Source organism: Sebastes fasciatus, chromosome 12 (genome assembly GCF_043250625.1).
Source record: "Sebastes fasciatus isolate fSebFas1 chromosome 12, fSebFas1.pri, whole genome shotgun sequence".
Classification (NCBI taxonomy): domain Eukaryota; kingdom Metazoa; phylum Chordata; class Actinopteri; order Perciformes; family Sebastidae; genus Sebastes; species Sebastes fasciatus.
Window position 1 is genome coordinate 32,806,511 of NC_133806.1, and position 6,905 is coordinate 32,813,415.

Here is a 6,905-nt window from a genome sequence, read left to right on the forward strand (position 1 = left end):
TTCATACTTAAGTCTGTATCGGATGCATTTAGTTGCTTATACAAACAACTCTTTAGCTTCCAGTTTTGGTGAATGAGATTTCTGGCAAACCATGATATGACTCTCTCTCCTCTCCAATCACAAGCTGTGGTGTTAGGTGGTGAAATGTGTGCAAAGCTCTGCTCCAATGACTGTTGTAGAATGGCACATTGCCTCCCGAGCATTTAGAAAATCTACTGCCACACGGAAGCGACCTGCAGAGAGTCAATAGCGATATCAAAGGTAGTTATCTGAAGTGTGATGAGTTACGTAAAGACATTGGCTGGGCGGAGAGCTGTGAAATAATGCCGGTTTTATTGTGATAAAAATGTAAATAGTTTGTCAGACTGTTTGTCTGTGTAACGGAGTCTTTATTTTTTTTATTTTCACCTGAGGCCCTTGGTTACAAATGTGAAGATAGTAAACTTTTGCACATAGTTGTTTGTTGTAGAAAATGAATTGTTGAAACATTCACATTCTGTTTTACTTTTTATTTAATTTTTTTACTTCTTGGTCTTATAACTTTTTATAATATCATGTGATATTACTACAGAAATATATATATATATATATATATAATGAAAATATATATATATATAATAAAGAAATTATATCAATACTTACAGTACTGGATTTATACACATGTTTATCTATTAAGAGAGTCAAGGCTCCAGTGATAGGAAAAAAATGACTCAGAGCCCAGAGGGTTGAATTAAGACAAATGATATAGCAAGCAAGGAACGATGTCCTGGATCAAAAGTCAAGAATATGTCTTTATTGTTTTTTATAATTAGTTTTGTAATTTATAACAGCTGTGAAAAGGGCAATCTATTTACTTCAGTTGCGGTTGATACCAGCCAATAGCATTATTTCATATGGGTTAACGTAAGTTTGAAAACTTTTCTGAAAATGAAAACCCAAAGCTGCAGCACAAGCTGTAAACACAACATTGACATAAAATTACTTTATAAAGTGGATATGTCGAACATGTTAGCAAACAATTCACATCCATCAGACTCAGAGCAACATTAGCATTAACATTCATTTTGAAGTCACTTTTCACCGGGCAAATTTAAAATCCAATAATCTTTTTTTACTCTTTTAGTTCTGTCTTTATCTCCACCAGCTCCTCAGGGATACTGCACTATGTCCACTAGCTGTTTGCTAACTGTGTCTGACAGCTCTTTGGTACTGAGCAGGTAGTGTACACTGGATTTTTTGCAGCTGCCTGCTGGTTTCATTCAATGAAACAAGGTTGATGAGAGTGTTCAGAGTGAACCAAGATCCAAAACAATACATAAAACAAAACAATGAGCTGGAAGATGTTGAAGTGCTCTGTAGAATGGGGAGATAATTCTCTGTTGGTTTGTACATACTGTACATGTGACACCTTCCACAGCACACATAGTCATTTAACCCATGCTTAATACAAACATTGATTTGAGCAGCTTTAGCTTGGATAAGAAAAAACTTCATATAATTCCTCAGAGCTTTCAGGAAGTCATTGTGATAACTTTGTCTAATCAATGTACACCTAAAAGTTAAAAAGCCTGTTATTAAGTATCAGTATCAGACATAATGAATTATCATTTCATAAACTCTTTAGAGAGGCCTTTGTAAATATTAGTGTCAAAAAGAGAATAATTGTCTGTCGTATCTCTTCTTGGAAAGGTCCCTTTGCTTATAAGGTCAAAAAAAAGCAAATAGAAAGTATTTATTAGCTCTTCTTCAGATTTATATATCTGAGGACGTCTGCTGTTTTTGAACCTGGACAAACGGAGGAGAAGTGTTTACCGAGATCACATCATTTATCAGTAAAGCTTTGAAGTGTGTTTTGGTAGTTTTGAAGACAAATTGAAGGCAGTGTTTATTTATCGGCAACATTTGGGGCCATGACCCACTGACCCAGAGGAGAGGATATGAGGAGAGGAGGAGAGGAGTGATAAGGAAAGACTTAATGAGATATGAGAAGGTGTGTGAAGGCAAAGCTGGCAGTGATTTAAACAATGAATAGTCCGTTACAACTAATGTTCTGTAGCCACACGAAGCATGGTCAGTCTGTACAATACAGTTATTATTTAGTCTTACTATGACAGTACAGTAATCAACAGACACCTGAATATTCAGATGCATATTGCATTGCATTGATTTATAGGTACAGTTGCACCAAGGAGGTTTTGTTCCTGTTTTTCTGCTTGCTCGTTATTGGGTTTGTAAGATATGTCAAAAACTTGCCAACACATTTCTGTAAAATGTGTAATTTATACATTTTTCATCCAGGTGCAGATCCAGATGTTTTTTTTAAGTTAGTTCTTAAAGGAATAGTTCAACAGTTTGGAAAATATGCTTATTAATTAAACAAACAGGATATGTAAGGAATAATGCACTAATACTGTACTGTAATGGGTTATTGTTGTGAAATAAACCCCCCTTCATGGCCATGCAGAACTTGCATTTATTTCACAACAATGACCCGCTAGCTGTACATTATCCCACTTATTACACAGCTACTTACCCAAGAAATCAATAATTTGACACAAAAATGGTCCTCTAGAGTCCGACATCAGAACTGCGCCCATGGCAACGGTCTGTTATACATAGCAACGGTCTGTTATACATAGCAACGGTCTGTTATAAAGAAATAACAGACCGTAGAACGCTGTGATTGACCAATCAGAATCGAGTATTCAACAAAGCCGTCTAATAAAATGTGTTAATTCACATTAACATGAATAACGTTGACGTGTTAAAAAGCTTTAGAGGTGCTTGTAGGCAAATTTTGTAACCTTTGGAAAGAGCCAGGCTAGCTGTTTCCCTTTGTTTCCAGTCTTTATGCTAAGCTAAGCTAACAGACAGATGTGTGAGTTGTATCTTCTCATCAAACTCCTGGCAAGAAAACAAATATGCATATTTCCCAAAATGTTGCATGAATATTTTCATTATTCTTTTCCATATAAACTATTGAACTTCCTCCAATAAAGAAATCTGGCATGAGTGTGTATGTGGAGGTGTGTTTGCAACAGTGCATGTATATACAGTCTGTGTGTTATATGCGCACATGTTCTCATGTTGCTTTTCCAGCTGTGAGGTCCAGAGGTTCTCAGTCGGACAATACAAATATGACTCCTCTCTGTCCTTTGGGGTGAGTATTGGGATTAGCCTTGACTTAGGGTCTGTATATGTTTCTGTCTGTGGATGTGTGTGAGTTTCCACTACTTCAAAGGCTGTCTGTGGCCCCCGGAGGCCCTCACAGACACCACACAGGTGTTTCCTTTGAGTAGACACACATACTGTCAACATTTCAGTCAGGAGCCAAAAGCTCTCAAACTATAAACCCTGGAAGGATACCCGCTCATCAGAGTATAAAAGGCTCGTCTTCCACTGAGCACTTGTGCTTTTAGCTTAAAGCAATCAACATCTGCTGGAGTGAAGAGCTCGATGTGGCTCCTGCTGCTGCTGCTAACATGTGAAAACGCTTTTAAAAGTTATTCACTTTCACAGCCTGTCGCTTTGAGAATAAAAGCATGTTCAGGTCACACAGACACACCTTCTAACTACATATAGTTGAGGAGGAATAACACCAATGTTTTTATAGGCCCCGAGGTGGGCGGAGTTTAACACGTGTGAAACACATCAGGTTCATGAACCAAATAGTTTTAGAGAATTTTTAGCTCAGAAAATGCTAACTAAATATGCCTGGTCTAAGTGAAGGAGAGATCTTCAGATCCACAACATTGGACTCCTGTCACAACAGTGTACCGTCTGTTGCTCAGTCAGTTATTTCTTCTCTCTGTGAAGCACACACTAACAGGAGTGGGTCACTGACCTCTTTCACCTGCAGGGTGAACAGTAACAGGGCATGTTGTCTGTCTGGATGGATGATCACATGGCTGGCTGCTTGGCAGACTGTCTGTCCACCTCTGACTCTCTCTCTCTCTCTCTCTCTCTCTCTCTCTCTCTCTCTCTCTCTCTCTCTCTCTCTCTCTCTCTCTCTCGCTCTGTCTTTTCTGGCTTGTGCCGTCTCTCCCGTGGTACATTTACTCAGACGGATGATTCTTGGGAGGTACTTTTAGGAATCTCATTAGTATTGGTGGAAGTATCTGTGGAAAGGGATATGTAGAGCTGTCAAATACCCTTTTTACACCAAAATGAGCGCATATGTGCAGTTTTTTTAAACAGGTGAAAACCCGGTAATAATAGGCCATAGGCTCCCTTCCCATTGCTAGTAGACCACGATCAACGTCACGGACGCGCCGGCCAGCACCAGAAGCAGGGTTAGTAAACAGTGAAAACGTTACCCTGGTTACTTCTTATACCTGCTACTTATTCAGTCTTTCTTTAAAACTCTTAAACCAGAGTTGGTGATTGATGAAACGACTAACAAAGACGGCGTTGTTTAATTTTGTTTGTTGAGTTTGAATAGGTGTGTTTTACGACGATCAGCAAGGTAAAATTACTGTTGTCTGACTGGAGTCTGGTGGCTTTGAGGAGCGCATGTAACATCTGTTTCTTTTGATATCTAACTCGATGAATTAAGGGTTTATTTCAACGAAACCAGAGTTGGGGATTGTTGGAACAGTGGAAAGACTAACCAACACAGTTTTGATGAGTTTCATTATGCTTTGGTCGAGTTTTAATTAAGTGTGTTTTACAATGATCAGCGATATAAAATTACTGTTTCTGTCAATGGAGTCTGGTGGCTTTGAGGAGAGCATATTAATTGTATGTTTTGTATGTTAATAAGTTATAATAATTGTCCAAATTCCGTTTTTATTCATTATATATTTACTGAAACGCGCGTCACATAGCATCGCACCGGGAAATGGGCAAAAATGTGCGTTTCCACCCGGATGTCATGTTTCCATCACTGCTGATTGGAGCGGGAGCCGATAAATACCCGTGACTACTGCAGTCATTTTGTCCTGGGAATGAATGCAGATTGTAACCTTTCCCACTAAAGACAAAAGTCAGATGTTAGTGGGTGTTAGTGGGTTTTTGTCCAGGAGGAGAGGGACTTAAGTGATACCTCACCTTTTACAATAGTCTCTGGTGGTTAAAGCAGCAAGGCACTGTAACGTATCATAGACAGGTCAAGAAGCTAATGGGCACCTTGTGCCACCAGGATCCAAGATTTTCTAATAGTTCAGTAGAAATTAGCAAAACCATTAAAAATATTGCAGTTTTTGACAGTGCAGTTCATTTGATTTAGTCCCAACTCAGGGAAATTGACAAGTTTAAATTGAATGAATGTGTGTTCTCTATTTTTGATCAACTATGATACATTTAAAGCCTCCATAAAAAAAATAAAAAAATTCTTGTTGTACATTTTTTGTTGCTTGTCCACCAAGAATAACTAATTTGTTCTCAAGGTCACAGGGTCAGCCTAATGTTCAGCCTGCCAGGATTGTGAAATCAAAAGGATGAGTCATGAGAGACTCATTAGCAATGTTTAGTCTGAAGTGAGGGGAGACGTGACTGGGTCAAACAGTCTGCTCAGATCACAGTCAAATGATTAGAAGCCACACCTTGAAGATGGAAAATGTTGCTCGGCAGGCCACTGAATTTGGCCAAAATTTGTAATGTCGTGAAAAGATTAGAGAGAGAAATAACAATGGGAGTATCTATAGTAGGGCTGTCAATCGATTCAAATCCTGATTAAGTGCAAATTAATCACACATTTTTATCTGCTCAAAATGTACCTTAAAGGGAGATCTGTCAAGTATTTCAAACATTTATTAACATGGAAGTGCTTGCATATGCTGCTTTATGCAAATGTATGTATATATTTATTATTAGAAATCTATTAACAACACAAAACAATGACAGATATTGTCCAGAAACCCTTACAGGTACTGCATTTAGCATAAAAAATATGCTCAAATCATAACATGGCAAACTGCAGCCAAACAGGCAACAACAGCTGTCAGTGTGTCAGTGTGCTGACTTGACTATGACTTGCCCCAAACTGCATGTGATTATCATAAAGTGGGCATGTCTGTAAAGGGGAGACTCGTGGGTATCCATACAACCCATTTTCATTCACATATCTGGAGGTCAGAGGTCAGTTTTTGCCAAAAATTTAGCGCAAGTTTCGAGCGTTACTTAGCCTCCTTCCCGACAAGCGAGTATGACATGGTTGGTATCGATGGATTCCTTCAGTTTTCTAGTCTAGCTTTGAAAACTGAGCCTGCTACAACCCAAAAATCGCAACTTGCGTTAATGCGTTTAAGAAATTAGTGGCGTTAAAACGAATTTGCGTTAACACGTTATTATCACATTAACTTTGACAGCCCTAATATATAGCAAAGCTTATAGGAAGGTGACACAACTTTTGTCTTGAATAAGTCTAAAATATGCCCACAGGCTACATTCGGCACCTGTTGATACTGTAGAATTAACAACACCGATACCTGAATCTCCCAAATGGGCAGCAGACCTTTTGAGGGTCTACTTACAGTATAATCTTGCTAAAGCCTTCCCGGGCCTCCTGCAGCTCCCGACCCGGAAGGGGAGCTGAAAAAGCAAGCGCCTGGTGGTCAAAATATGACCCACAGGGGCACTGCTGGGCTGAACCTGGTGAGGGCACCTCTCTGTGGGTTCACCACTGGAGGAAATATCATAAAGGATCTAGAGTAACAGCTTATACTGTACAAATGGGATTCTCTATATAAAGAAAAAAGTAGGCCCAAACATACACATCAGCCATAACATTGTGCTAAAGCCGCAGACATCATTGAAGGATTCATTCTCAGGATATTGTCAAAAGGCTCACAGAATACGGTTATCATGTGTTCGAGAAACAAAGCCTTGAGGCTGTGCGGCAAAACCCAAACAGTCTGCGAGCAGTCTTGTTCCCATGTCCTGACGAAGGCCAACTGGCATGGTTT